This window comes from Callospermophilus lateralis, chromosome 11 (genome assembly GCF_048772815.1).
Source record: "Callospermophilus lateralis isolate mCalLat2 chromosome 11, mCalLat2.hap1, whole genome shotgun sequence".
Taxonomy (NCBI): Eukaryota; Metazoa; Chordata; class Mammalia; order Rodentia; family Sciuridae; genus Callospermophilus; species Callospermophilus lateralis.
Window position 1 is genome coordinate 19,953,197 of NC_135315.1, and position 16,092 is coordinate 19,969,288.

Consider the following 16,092-nt stretch of genomic DNA (forward strand, 5'->3'; position numbering starts at 1 on the left):
CTCGAGCCCTTTATAGTTTTTATTTTATTTTATTTTTTTCAATATTTATTTATTTTTTAATTTTCGGCGGACATAACATCTTTTGTTTGCATGTGGTGCTGAGGATCGAACCCGGGCCGCACGCATGCCAGGCGAGCCCGCTACCCCTTGAGCCACATCCCCAGCCCCTGTAGTTTTTATTTTGAGACAAAGTCTCACTAAGTTGCTTAGGGCCTTGCAAAGTTGAGGCTGGCCTCAAACTGGCAATCCTCTTGCCTTGGCCTCCTGAGTCTCTGGAATTGCAGACATGAGCCACCATACCCAGGTGTTTGGGGCCTTTAGACTCTGCCAAGACTGGTTCTAAGCACTCTGGCATGGACTTGGCATCAGACAATACTCCTATGAGGTGGAGTCTATCATCATTATCCCCATTTGAAAGAAGAGGAAAGAGTGACTTGTCTAAGGTCACACAGCTTGTGACAAAGCTGGGATTCAAAGACAAGCAGCTTGGCTCCACAGTCTGTTTGAGGGTTACAGTCTATAACCCAAAATTTTTTGGAGTCATTCCCAGCCTTCAGGGTGTTCATCCTCAGACATGCCCCCTCTTCCCAGTCTGAGCTTCTCACAAGAATCTGGCCTGGAGGAGGCATCCTGAGGAGGGGGACGTTAGAAGGTCTGCCTCAGAGGGCCTCATACAGAGGAAAGGACATCAGTGGATCCACTTGGCATATTTCATTCTCCCCATACCCCTGGGGTGGGCACCTTTTCCTGTATGGCAGCCTCTCTTCCCTGTGGGCAGGTTGCCTACAGGTAATGAATTTCCTAGAGCAGTGGACTCCAATCATCATGTGGTTGGGTGTGCATCAGAATCACCTGAGGAAGGCGTCCCTGTTAAAAATAATGTCATCTCCTAGACTGTACCCCAGCCTCCTGCCATCACCTCAAACAGGACGAATATTCCTCAAGACCATACACCTCCAGGAGAGTACAGTGTTTTGACTTCTCACCAAAGGAAATGGACACCGATGCCGAAAATTCAGAGCCTGGGAGTCAGTAAACTTCCTGCTGCCAGGAGAGACACACTAAGGATCCTTATACTGGAACCTAGACAAGCAGCTGTGAAAAGCAGGGAATGATAAGAGAACTCCAGGGACAGAGTAATACTCTGCCCTGAGCCCAAGCCATCACCTGGATTCTCCCCACAGGCTTCTTCCATGAGCTACCCCTCCCCAGTCTATTTGCCACTGATTCAATATTCATGAGTCACTTTGCTCTACTGTCTTTGTTACCAATTTCAGAGACAAAGTGGGTGCTTTCTCCCTCCCAGAATCATGGAACCAATAACAAAATTGAGCAGTGATCATGTAGCGAAGGAAAATTTATTCTTGAATAGAGAATAAGAAAGAAATAACTCTCAGATTGCCTTCCACCTGAACAAAGGTTGAGGGTCCCTATGAGCCCAACATGGTGGTGCACACCTGTAATCCCAGCAATTTGGAAGGCTGCGGCAGGAAGATTGCAAGTTAAAGTCTAGCCTGGGCAATTTAGCAAGGTCCTGTCTCAAAATAGAAAGGACTGAGAATTTAGTTTAGTGGTAAGACACTCCTGAGTTCAGTCCTCAGCACTTAAAGCAAAACAAAAACGAAACGGTTAGCAAAAAAAGATTGCTTCTCAGGACTAAGGTATTTTTGCCTGGTGATGTCCTCACCCAGTTCTATTATGGCCACCATTTTATTAAGAAAGGTCCTTATTCTTTGAACAGCCATTTTCCTGGGGACCCTGACACCCCGTGGCCTGCCTTCTTTATTTCCCAGTGCTGGTTGCTGCTCCAGAACCCCTAGAGGAAATTCTAGTGTCTGAGGCAGGGATCCTAGTGGCAGGCACTGGGGAAACAGTCAACTGGCTGCCAGTAGGAGTTGATAGGCATTCCAAGGCCCACACCCGCACAGGGTCTTCCACCAACCAGTGCACCCTTCATTAACATTATTTCCAGGGTTACAATCAGACAATGAAGTAGAGGTATTGTCTCCCAAATGATTCTGGGACCTGTGGAAGTCCTATAACATGGAAGTTCCGTTACAGCTTCAAGTCAAGTTATCGGGTCTCTAAGATCTAAGTCCATGGTAATTCTCCTTGGTCCAGGAAAAGACAGCAGCAGCCCTCTTGGACTAGTTGAGTTTCTCATCTGCTCTCACCTGAAGCATGTCAACTGACTTTAGATTCCCTTTCCAATGTATTCCCCACCTTACTGCCAGAGAGATGCACCAACAGTCCCCCACATACAGTGGTTTGACTTTATGACTGTTCAAATTTAAGATAGTAAAACAATATGCCCTCAGTAGAACCTGTACTTTGAATTTTAATCTTTTCACAGGTTACCTGTATGTAATCTAATACTCTCAAGCAAAGGAAAACAACTGATACTATACAGTGTATTGTATTCAGTAAATTACATAAGATATTGAGCATTATTATAAAACAGGCATTGTATTGTGCTAGATGATTTCATTCCACTGCAGGCTAACGCAAATGTTCTAAACACATTTAAGGCAGGCTATTCAGTGGGCTGGGTGTATGAAATGTATTTTTGACTTATTTTCTATTTATGATGGGTTTATCTGGATGTAACCCCATTATAAGTCAAGAAACATCTTAATTTTCTTCCCTTTTTTTTTTTTTTTTTTGGTGTTGGGGACTGAACCCAGGGCTGTATGCATGCCAGACAAGCACTCTACCAACTGAGCTATCTCCTCAGCCCCTGAATTTTCTTTTTTTAAGAAAACATGAATTGTGGTTTAAATACTTCCATTGACCAAAGAATTAAACTCCATAGCGTGGCTCACAAGGTCCTCTAAGAATCTGGTCCTTACCCCAGGTATTTCTGTTGTTCAACATGTTTTTTTTTTTTTTTTTTCTTTCTTGGTATCAGTAATTGAACCGAGGGGCACTTAAGCTCTGAGCCACATCCCCAGCCCTTTTTGTTTTATTCTGAGACAGGGTCTCAATAAGTTGCTTAGGGGCTTGCTAAACTGCTGAAGCTGGCCTTGAATTTGCAATCCTCCTGCCTCAGCCTCCCAAATCAGTGGGATTACAGGCCTATAGGCTTTTGCTCAGGTTGTTCCCCCTCTCTGGAATGGTCACCCATTTCTACTTCTCAGTTTATTTTATTTTTTTATTTTTCGCCATGCTGGGGATCAAGCCCAAGGCCTCACACGTGCTAGGCAAGTGTTTTACCACTGAGCTCCACCTGGGGGTTACATATCTCTTAAATCACCTTCCTCCCTAGGCCCCAACCCTAGTCATGCTACTCATTCCCTTCTCAGTCTTCAGTAGGACTTTAGGTCAATAAATACTTGTTGAATAATTGAACAAATTACAGGATTTTTTTTCCCTGGCAAGTGATATAAAGTCACCTCAAACTGGTTTCAGCAAAAACAAAACAAAACACTGAAGTTGAAAACAAACACAGGGGGAATTTATATAATTGAAAAAGTCCCATGGCAGGAGTTATAGCACATATGAGGCCCTGGGTTTGATCCTCAGAACCACAAAAAATAATAATAGTAAAATAAAATTGGCAAATTTTATTTGAAAAAAAATTCCCCAGAAATAGGTTCTAGGATCACTAGGAATCTCTCTCTCTTCTACCTTCTCTCTGTGTTTGTTACTACACAGTAATCTATATTAATAATCATATTCTTCCCACATGGTGGCAAAGATAACCATGAATAGGTACGGACTTATGGCCTGACGGCTGAGCAGCCTCAGTAAACAGGAATTCTTTCCAAATCCTTCCAGCCAGACTCTCAGATATGATGGCCATTGACTCCAATAGGTCACATATCCAAATCACTGTGCCTCTGACAAAACAGAGGTCATGTGATCACTTGTAGAACTCACCTGAAACAATTAAGAATGAAGGGCTGGGGTTGTGGCACAGTGGTAGAGTGAGTGCCCACCTAGCCCGAGTGAAGCCCTGGGTTTGATCCTCAGCACCACATAAAATAAAATAAGGTGTTGTGTCCAACTAAAACTAAAAAAATAAGTATTCAAAAAAAAAAAATGAAGAGGGCTGGGATGTAGCTCAGTTGGTAGAAGTGCTTGTCTCTCATGCACAAGTCCTGGGTTCAATCCCCAGCACCACAAAAATAAATAAATAAATAAAATAAAGGCATGCTGTCCATCTATAACTACAAAAAGTTTTTTTTTTTTTTTTTTTTTTAAATGAAGAAAGGAAAAGGGCTGGAGTTGTGGCTCAGTGGTAGAGTGCTTGCCTGACATGCGTGAAACACTGGATTTGATCCTCAGCACCACATGAAAATAAATTAAATAAAGGTATTGTGTCCGTCATATATATATATGAATATAGAAAAAGCTGGGCAATTTTTCACCGCTTCTATTTAACACAGTCCTGGAAACTCTAGCCAGAGCAATTAGACAAACAAAAGAAATCAAAGGGATACGAATAGAAAAAGAAGAACTCAAACTATCACTGTTTGCTGACAACATGATTCTATATCTAGAGGATCCAAAAAATTCCACCAGGAAACTTCTAGACTAATAAATGAATTCAGCGAAGTAGTAGGATATAAAAATCAACACCCATAAATCAAATACATTTCTGTACATCAGTGACAAATCTTCTGAAAGAGAAGTTGGGAATCTACCCCATTTACAAAAAATAAAATAAAATACTTGGGAATCAACCTAACAAAAGAGGTGAAAAACCTCTACAATGAAAACTACAGAACACTAAAGAAAGATATTGAGGGGCTTGGGTTGTGGCTCATTGGTAGAGTGCTTGCCTCACATATATGAGGCCCTGGGTTCGATCCTGAGCACCACATAAAAATAAAAAATAAAAATAAAATAAACGCATTGTGTCTAACTACAACTAAAAAAAAAATAAGTATTAAAAAAATAAAGAAAGAAATTGAATAGGACCTTAGAAGATGAGAAGCTCTCTCTTGCTCTTGGATAGGCAGAATTAATATTGTCAAAATGACCATACTACCAAAAGTGTTATACAGATTTAATGCAATTCCAATCAAAATCCCAATGACGTTCCTCATAGAAATAGAAAAAGCAAAATGAAATTCATTTGGAAGAATAAGAGACCCAGAATAACTAAAGCAAACCTTTACAAGAAGAGTGAAGCAGGAGGCATCATAATACCAGACCTTAAACTATACTACAGAACTATAGTAACAAAAACAGCATGTTATTGGCACCAAAAAAGACTTGTAAACCAGTGAAAAATACAGAGTAGAGCACATGGAGATAAACCCACATATATACAGTTGTCTTGTACTAAACATACATTGGAGAAAAGATAGCATCTTCAAAAATGGTGCTGGGAAAACTGGAAATCCATAGGCAGCAAAATGAAATTAAACCTCTATCTCTCACCATGCACAAAACTCAACTCAAATTGGATCAAGGACCTAGGAATTAGGCCAGAGACTCTGCACCTAATAGAAAAAAAAAAAGCAGGCCCAAATCTGCATCATGTTGGCTTAGGACCTGACTTTCTTAACAAGAGTCCTAAAGTGCAAGAAGTAAAATCAAGAATCAATAAATGGGACAAATTCAAACTAAAAAGTTTCTTTTCAGCCAAAAAAAAAAAAAAAAAAAAAAAAAAATAATGAAGTGAAGAGAGAACCTATAGATATAGAATGGGAGCAAATTTTTACCACATGCACATCACATAGAGCATTAATTTTCAGGATATATAAAGAACTCAAAAAACTTGACACCAAAAAAATAAACCAATCAATAAATGGACTAAGGAAATGAGCAAACACTTCACAGAAGATATACAATCAATCATCAAATTTATGAAAATATGTTGAACATCTCTAGCAATTAGAGAAATGCAAATTAAAATTACTCTAAGATTTCATCTCATTCCAGTCAGAATGGCAATTATCAAAAAATCAAGCAACAATAAGTTCTGATGAGGGTGTGGGGAGAAAGGTACACTGATTCATTGCTGGGATTGCAAAAATGGTACAACCACTTTGGAAAGCAGTATGGAGATGCCTTAGAAAACTTGGAATGGAACCACCATCTGATCCAGCTATCTCACTCCTCCATCTATACCCCAAAAAACTTAAAATCAGTGCCTCACACATGCTATAGTGATGCAGCCACCTCAATGTTTATAGCAGCTCAGTTCTCAATAGCTAAACTGTGAGCAGCCTAGATGCCTTTCAGTAGATGCATTCATCTACTGATAAAGAAACTGTGGTATATATAGATGCCTTTCAGTAGATCATTTCAGTAGATGCATTCATCTACTGATAAAGAAACTGTGGTTGGGCTGGGGATGTGGCTCAAGCGGTAGCGCGCTAGCCTGGCATGCGTGCGGCCCGGGTTGGATCCTCAGCACCACATACAAACAAAGATGTTGTATCCGCCAATAACTAAAAAATAAATATTAAAATTCTCTCTCTCTCCTCTCTCACTCTCCTCTCTCACTCTCTCTTTAAAAATAATAAAAAAAAAAAAAGAAACTGTGGTATATATACACCATGGAATACTACCCAGCCTTAAAGAAGAATGAAATTATGGCATTTACGGGTAAATCGACAGAATTTGGAGACTATCATGCTAAGCCAAAAAAGGGCCAAATGATTTTTCTGATAAGTGGATGCTTGCTGCAGTCTGGCTGGGCACAAATCACTGAGCCGCCACAAAGCGGCTACCCCACTCACCCCTGGAGAACTCAACAGGAACTCCAAAGTAGCTGGTGCCAGAGGCAGCAGGAACCACCCTATTCCTGGACAGCAGGGGTCCACATACAACTGAACACACAGCTTAACATAACCATCATCATCTCAATGGCTCGCTGGCAACCACTCCCTTCTGGCAGAATGCCATGTGTCATCCCTACTCCGCTGTGGCCCTACTCCGCTGTGGCCCTCAACAGATGCTGGTCCATAATGGGGAGGGGCAAGGGAAGAAGGGAGGAATTTAGATTGAGCAGAGGGGAGGAGGGGAGGGAGGAGAAAGAAGGGAGGGAAGGGGGAGTATGTGTGGGGATAGATGGTAGAATGATATGGACATTATTATCCCATGTATAAGTATGATTGCATGAATGGTGTAACTCTACATCATGTACAACCAGCCAAATGAAAAGTTGGTCTCCTTTGTGCTGGGCGAGCTGACACACACATCTGTAATCCCAATGACTTGGGAGGCTGAGGTAGGAGATTGCAGTTTCAAGGTCAGTCTCAGCAATTTAGTGAGGTCCTAAGTGACTTAGCAAGACCCTGTCTCAAAATAAAAAGGGCTGGGGATGTGGCTCAGTGGTTGAGCATCCCTGTCTTCAATCCCCAGTGCCAAAAAAAAAAAAAAAAATGGTGAGAGTGTAGCTCAGTGGTAGAGCGCTTGCTCTGCATGCACAAGTCCCTGGGTTTGGTTCCCAGCATTTCCTGCCCTTCTGCAGAAAAAGTAGAGGAAAGTAGGGTGTGTATGGTTGCTCATCCTTCTTCTTTTTAGTTTTCGGTGGGCACAACATCTTTATTTTATTTTTATGTGGTACTGAGGATCAAACCCAGAACCCCGCCCATGCCAGGCAAGAGCATTGCTGCTTGAGCCACATCCCCAGCCCATGGCTGCTCATTCTTGTAGTCCCAGCTACACAGGAGGCCGAGGCAGGAAGATCATTTGGTCCCAGGAATTTGAGGCCCACCTGGATAATACAGTCAGACTCTGTTTCTCTCAAAGAAAGAAAGAAAGAGTAAAGAAGAATTGTTGGTCAGAGGTGAATTGGTTTGCTGATATCAATAGGAAAGGGAGAGGAAGAGCTGGGGTTGTGGCTCTTGCCACAGTGGTAGAGCACTTGCCTAGCATGTGTGAGGCACTGGGTTCGATTCTTAGCACTACATAAAAAATAAATAAAATAAAAGTCAGTGGGATTACAGACGTGTGCCACCTTGCCCAGCATTTTTTTTAACACAATAAAGGTATTGTGTCCATCTACAACTAAAAATATTTTTAAAATAAATAAATAAAGGGGCTGAGGTTGTGGCTCAGAGGTAGAGTTCTCGCCTCGCATGTGCCAAGGGCCTGGGTTTGATCCTCAGCACCACATAAAAATAAATAAATAAAAATAAAGGCATTATGTCCTACTACAACTAAAAAATAAATATTAAAAAATAAAAATAAAAAAATATAGGGCTTGGGTTGTGGCTCAGTGGTAGAGCGCTTGCCCCGCATGTGCGAGGGCATGGGTTCAATCCTCAGTGCCACATAAAAATAAATAAATAAGATGAAAGATATCGTGTCCATCTACAACTAAAATAATTTTTTTTTTAAATGGGGAGAGGAAGAGAAGCAGCAATGTTCTTTCCAAATGATGTGTTTGTGATCTTGTACTAGGAGACAGATGAAAAACACAAGATCTAGTCCTTGATTTTAAAGGATTTGCAATTAGCTGCAATTAGCAGGAGAGGCAGGTGTTTGAAACAGCCCAAAGAGCTGACTGTAAGAGAGATAAATCTAAATGTAATGACAATGCACTGAAGAGGATTAATCCTGCTTGGGGAATATGGGAAAACTTAAAGGAGGAGGGTGACTTTTAAATTGCTATTATAAATATAGGTAGAATTTCAGCAGATGTTGTTAGAGAGCAGAAGCAGCACTTTACTCTATTTTCAAGTCACCAGAATCTAAACATATTTCAAATATCATCGTATTAGTTATTGTTATTTGGTTGAAAGTACAATCATGTATGACTTGAGTCCTTAGGCAGTTTGGGTGTTCCATGAATACCATCTTTGATGGAAAGGTCATATGTGACACATGACTTAGAAAGAAAAGGATATTGACAGCTTAAAGGCGAAAAGGAAGTTAAGGTTGGATGACTGCCAACATATCCCTTGAACTCCAAGGAATCCCGAAGCATAGGCCAGGAAGAGCGGGAATTAGGGGATCTCCAGGGACTTTTGTGGACAGAGTTGATGGACTGCCCTCTCAGAAGTGCTGGTGTTAATGGAACTAGGTTCTCAGGGCTTCAAGGCTCTGAGCCTTTCAGTTGCAAATTCCAGATTCCAGGCAGAAAGAATCTTATTACACTAGTTAACGCTGGTGTTCACCTTGGATTTAATAATCTATGGCCAGGCGACCAGGAGACCAGGAGACCAGGATCATATAATAGATGTGACTGAAGGAATTCATTCTAGTGTATGATTGGGGGGTTGGGAGGAACAAATCCCAGGAAAGAGGATTTGTGAGCCAGAGGGAACACCAAAGTATCTATTAAAATAGCAGATGCTCAATGAAGTTTAATTTATTTATTTAGGTACCAGGAATTGAAACCAGGGGTGCTTAACCACTGAGTCACATCCCCAGACCTTTTCAATTTTTTTTTAATTTTTTAAAAGGGTCTCACGAAGTTTCTGAGGCTGCCTTTGAACTTGCAATCCTCCTGTTGAGCTGCTGGGATTACAGGTGTGGGCCATCTACCCAGCCTCAATGTATTTTAATTAAATAAAGGTAATGAGATGGGGCAGGGAAGTTTCTTTAGGCAAAGGGAACAGTGTGCAGAAAAGCCTAGGAGCAGGAAGGCTGAGGAAGGGCTGAGGAACAGTTACTAGGATAATGGAATGTTAGAACTAAAAGGGATCTTGTTTTATGGATGAGAAAATAGAAGGTGTCATTTTACAGAAGTCCCAACAGACCCAGGAAAGAAAGTAATTTATCTGCACCTAATGAGATACAGCATAAAAGAGTTAATGCGGGGGTGGGGGTGGGGGGGAGGTGGTTGTTGGAATGGTAAGATTAAATGAGTTTTCCAAGGTAGGGAGGTGGGGGAGTGGAGTGCTGGGAGAGCAGGGAAGAGCTTGGAATTAGAGTTGGAGGTGGAGGGTCGAGGGCAACTCAGTGGTAGAGCACTACTTTGTATGCATGAGGATCTGCGTTTGATCTTCAGTTAAGCACTGGAGGGGAAAAGAATTAAAGGCAGGTGTGCCCTTAGAAGATATCGGGACCAATATAGTAAAGTAAACAATAGAATGACCGGAAAAGAGAAGGACAGGTCTGGGAATGTAGCTCACTGGTAGAGCATTTGCCTACTGTGCACTAGATCCTGGGTTCCATCCCCAGCACCTCAAAAAGAAAAAAAAAAAAAAAAAAAAAAAAGGAAAAGGATATGCGGCTGGTGAAGGGCAATTTCATAAACAACTCAGGTAATCCTGATGCAAATGAGATGGGATGTCCCCTGCTCAGAAAAGTCCCCACCCTCCAGGGCTTCCTGTCTGCTGGGTGACCAGAGACTCCTATCCCTGTCAACAGCTGCTTTGTCAAAGATGGATGTCTGGTACTGTCTGGGCCAATGAAATCCCCTCTGCTGCCAGGAATTTAGAAGTTTATTTGTTTATTTATTTTATGTGATGCTGAGGATCAAACCCAGCACCTCACACATGGTAGCCAAGCGCTCTACCACTGAACCCCAGCCCCTCATTCACTCTTTATTGAGCACACACTATATGCTCTGCACTGTGCCAGCTACTGGGGAGACTAACCTACGGAACAGACAAGATCCATTTTCCTGGAACCAACGCTATGATGAGGAGACAGATACGGAAGTCTTGCAAGTGATAAATAAACTAAGAATTGTGATAAGAGTTCACAGGAAACAGGATATAGAGATAGAGATGAACAGGTTGGGAGCAACTTTTGGTGTGGGTGGTTAGTCAAAGCCTCTCTGAGTAAGAGGAAAGGTGAGAAGGAACTCGCTATGCCAAAGTCAGGGAAGGGAAGGAACAGCAGATGCAAAAACCCTGAGCTGGGAAATGGACTGGCTGGAATTCAGTGGGCAGCAGGGATGTCAGTGGTGGGTCTTGAAGGGGATGAGATGAAAAACTCCTTTATTCTAAGGGCCTCGGGAAGCCACTAGGCGAACAGAATGGCAGGGCAATGTAGAAACAAGCTTAGGCGTGAGCATTCTGAGTGGGGAGGATCATTTTTCAGACTGGAGGGAAAATAAATGCTTGTTTAATGCTTGAGAAGTGTTTTTGCACCCCAAGTGATTATAACTGTGTGCCACCACCCGGATGCCATATGTCTCTTTTGATTTAGGGCTCCTTCAGGGAAGAGACAGTAAACAAAAGTTTCTATGAACTGACAAACTCTCATTAGCTTCAGGTCCTCATCTAGCCTAGGGTTCCTGAGTCTCTCTGAGGTAATAAATGGAAAACTGTCCTGGTTATGTACTGCTAGAGAGGGTCTCACATGACTGGAATCCCAGTAATTTGGGAAGTTGATGGCCACAAGTTTGAGGCCATCATCAGAAACTTAGCCAGACCCTGTCTTAAAATACAAGATAAAAAGGGCTGGGGATGTGGGTCAGTATAGAGTGCCCCTGGGTTCAATCACCAGGACTGCAAAAACAACAACAAAACCACTCCTAAACGTAGTGGCACAAAGCAATGGCCATTACTTTACTTTTGAATTTGTAATTGGGGCAGAGCTCAGCAAAAATGGTTCATCCCTGCTCTACTTGGCTTCCATTACAGTGGCCTAAAATAAGCAGAGGGTTGGAATCATTGGAGGCTGGCTAACTTATAGGTGATGCTGGCTGTCACCTGGGCCTTAGCTGGATTCAGGCTGGGTTCCAAGGGTGAATGTCCAAGGGAGAGAGTCAGGTGGACGCTGTATGGCCTTTTATAACCTAACCTCAAAAGTCATGCCACTTCACTTCCACTGCATATTCCATTTGTTAGAAGTGAGTCATTCAGAGAGTGGATTAGGTCTTATTTATCTACTTATTTATTTTCAGTGCTGGGATTGAATCCAGGGCCTTGTGCATGATAGGCAAGTGCTCTGTTAGACTATTTTTAATATAGGAGAATCGTCAAAGAGTTTGTAGACCTGTTTATAAGCCATCATGGACACACCCAACATCCACATTCTTTATTTGTTCTTTATAGAGGACAGTCCCTTTCTTGGGGATCCAAGAGGGAGCTTAAGCCTCAGGTCTTCTCAAGCTCTGAATTAGATATACTTGGATATGAATCTGGGCTCTGCCATTTACCAGTTCTTGGATAAGTCACTTAACTTTGGATACGTCTCCTTTTCTTCATTTTATAAAATAACATCATTCTACTCATGGGGTTATTGTAAGGATGTAAGGATTAAATAAGTTCACAGATGTGTTACATGGGTTAATACAGGCTCACAGCAGTGGCAAGTACATAATTAACACTACAGGGGGTTGGGGACATAGTCAGTAGAGTGTTTGCCTGGCACGCACAAGGCCATCGGTTCAATCTCCAGCACCACCACCACTACCACCAAAAAAAAAAAAAAAAAAAAAACACTCCTTAAGTCCATAAGTATTTGCTATAGCATATATGATTATTCAATACAACACATATTAATGTTTAGTTAACTCAGAATTTTTCTTTTTTCTTTTTTTGGCATGTGTGTGTGCTTGTGGTACTGGGATGAAACCCAAGGCCTCGAACATGCTAGGCAAGTGCTCTACCACCAATTAACTCAGTGTTAGGTGAGTTCAGGGCTAAATGCTAGATGTGGGAGTTATGTAAGTGAGCCTGAAGGGGTTGGAGCTTCTAGGAACTTAAAGCTTGGAGGGAGATGTTTTCTAGAATCTTAGCAGAGTCCAGGCTTTGGAGTCAGCCAGACCTTATTGTAATTCTGAGTTTGCCCCTTTGCCCCTCCTTTGTTTCCTTTTTTTTTTTTGGTACTGAGGGTTGAACTCAGGGGTGCATAACCATTGAGACACATCTCCAGCTCTTTTTATTTTTTGAAACAGAATCTCATGATGTTGGATAGGACCTTATTAAGTTGCTGAGACTGGTTTTGAACTTGTGATCTGGCTTCAGCCTCCTAAATCGCTGGGATTACAGGAGTATGCCATCATGCCTTGTCTAAATTTTCCCTTAGTTTCTAACTGTGGGACCAGTCCTGGACCTGTCTCTTACTTCCTTAAGTGCTTGTTTCTTCAGTTATAAGATGAAATCATAATACCCTTCTCACTGGCTTCTGGTGAGAATTCAATTGATGTAATTTATGTAAAATGCTTATTATAATTTGAATATAGTAATGACATAATAAATGTTGATAGTTAATTTTATTTATTAGGAAAAAGACTAAGACATATGACAGTTCAAGGTGTTGAATGTTGTTCTAGATGAGGAGGAGATTAACTTTGCCTGGAAGTATTTAGGAAAAGTCTAGAGGAGGTGATGTGGGAACCAGACTTTTAGGTTGGGAATGTGGAAAAGGAAGATATTCTAGGTGGAGGAAAGAACACCTACAAAGGCATAAAGTTACAGAAGGTTGCTGACATATTTGGAGGAAGCTGATGTATTCAGGGTGGGAGTTTAGAGTGTGTGGGATGAGGCTATAAGATGGGCTCAGGTTGGACTTTGTAGGACTTTGTGTCAAATTAAGAAGGGGAGTGCTCTGGATGTGACTCAGTAGTAGAGCATCCACCTAGCATGTGCAAAACCTTGATTTCAATTTCTAGCATGAGGGGAAAAAAGGACAGAGACAGGACATCAATTTGGCTCCTACTATATGCCTATCACTATATTGGATGGTCAGTATTTTTTTTTTTTTTGGTGGGAGGTGGGTAGTCGAGTGCCCTTGTGTTCGATCCCAAGGGCATTCGACTACTGAGCCACATCCCCAGCCCAATTTTTTTAGAGACAGGGTCTCATTGAGTTGTTTAGCTCCTTGCTTTTTTGCTGAGGCTGGCTTTGAACTCACAATCCTCCAGTCTCAGCCTCCCAAGCTGCTGGGATTTCAGGGGTGTGCCACTGTGCCCGGCAGTATTTTAAAATTTAACTTAGATTTTATCCTATGGATATTAAGAAACACTAATGTTCTTTTTTTTTGTGTGTGTGTGTGGTACTGGGGATTTAATTCACCCAGGGGTGCTCAACTACTGAACTATACCCGCAAACCTTTTTAAATTTTATTTTGAGATGGGGTCTCACTAATTTGCTCAGGCTGATCTCAAACTTTCAAGCCTCCTGCCTCAGCCTCTGGAGTTGCTGAGATGACAGGTGTGTATGACTATGCCCAGCTTAGCAGCAGAGCTTTTTTTAAAAAAAAAAAAGAGAGAGAGAGAATTTTAATGTTTGTTTTTTAGTTCTCGGCGGACACAACATCTCTGTTTGTATGTGGTGCTGAGGATGGAACCTGGGCCGCTCGCACGCCAGGCAAGCGCGCTACTGCTTGAGCCACGTCCCCAGTCCAGCAGTAGAGCTTTGAAAGCAAACTGTGACATGATTGAATATTCATTTTTTTTTAATTTAATTTTTAGGATGATGTCCACAGCAGCCAGGGAAAGGATGTGATGGAATGAAGAGAGAAAATAGTCAGGAGGCCAAAGCACTGGCCCAAGTGAGAGAAGCTACAACATTTAGCCAAGGGGGCATTGGCAGAAGTGTGGAAAGAGAGTTGGACACGGTGGTATACACCTGTAATCCCAGCAACTCTGGAGCCTAAGACAGAAGGATAGCAAGTTCAAGGCCAGCCTCAGCAACTTAGCAAGGCCCTAAGCAACTTAGGTAGACCCTGTCTCAAAATAAAAACTAAAAAGAACTGAGGATGTAGCTCAGTAGTAAAGTGCCCCTGGGTTAAATCCTCAAAACCTATCTTCCTGCCAAAAAAAAAAAAAAAAAAGTATGGATAGAGGACTGTGGCAGGGATGAAGAAAATTCCATAAGCTGAAGAGATAGGCTCAGGGGTAGTTATGTGTGAATGGTGGGGAGGACTGTAAAGGAAAGGAAGGCCAGCTCCTGGGAAGTCAGAGGAGGAAGGCAGGATTTGAGTGGATGGACAAAGCTCTGAGCTGTGGAATCCAAAATCCTGGCTCTGAACATCTCTGTGGTCTTGAGAGTGCCATATTATTTTGGCTTTATATTTTTGTTGTCGGGCTGGGGATGTGGCTCAAGTGGTAGTGCGCTCGACTGGCGTGTGTGCGGCCCGGGTTCGATCCTCAGCACCACATACAAACAAAGATATTGTGTCCACCGAAAACTAAAAAATAAATATTAAAAAAAATTCAAAAAAAATTTTTTTGTTGTTGTTGTGTTGTTTTGGGTACTAGGGATTGAACCCAGGGATGCTTTACCACTGAGCTACATCCCAGCCCCCTTTTTAAAATTTTTTATTTTGAGACAGGATCTCACTAAACTGCTTAGAGCCTTGCTAAATCGCTGAGACTGGCCTTGAACTTGACATCCTCCTGCCTCAGCCTCACAGTTCACTGGGATTACTAGGCATTGGCCTTATTTTCTTTCTTTCTTTTTTTCTTGTTCTGGGGATTGAACCCAGGGATCCTTAACTACTGAGCACATCCCCAGCCCTGGCCTTTGTTTTCTTTCAGTGGATAATATGACCTCTCCTATCTGCTACACATGATTGTTGTGAGAAAGAAGAGACAATGAGTATGTCAGTGGTTTGTCATCAGTAAATCACTAAACAAATCCTATTCCCCACGTTATCAGGGGGCAGTCAACTGCCTGGGATTCTACAGCTAAAAGAAAGTTTACTCTTATAGGAGATATCTGTCCTGTAGTGAAGATAAAGATAAACAGTGATCAATACAAACACTCTCTATAAATAAATACAGCAATTTTCACACTGATCAGGCTCTACCAGGCAGTGGGAGACTCAAGCTCACCATCAGTGACCCTACTAGTTGCCCTATAGAGGCTCTTGCCTCTTACTTGGATCTGAGATGGTAGCTGGGAATGTAGCTCAGTGGCAAAGCACATGCTTAGCATGTGTGAAGCCCTGGGCTTGATTCACAAGCTACACATGTACACACAAATACAAATGGATATGAGGTGGTACAAGAAGTGGGAATCTTCAGATTCAGATAGGCTTTGGGTATCTAGAGAGTCATGTGAATCTGTAAGTAAAAGATTCTGCTGTATATTTCTTTCTTTTCTTTCCACCCTACTCAGGATTGAACTAGGTCCTCTCACACTTGCTGATAAAGCACTGAGCCACATCTCCTGTCCTCTCCTTTTTTTTTTTTTGCCCTGGGATTGAACCTAGGGGTGCTCAACCACTGAGCCACATCCCCAGCCTTTTTCTTTTTACTTTGAGATAGTGTCTCGCTAAGTT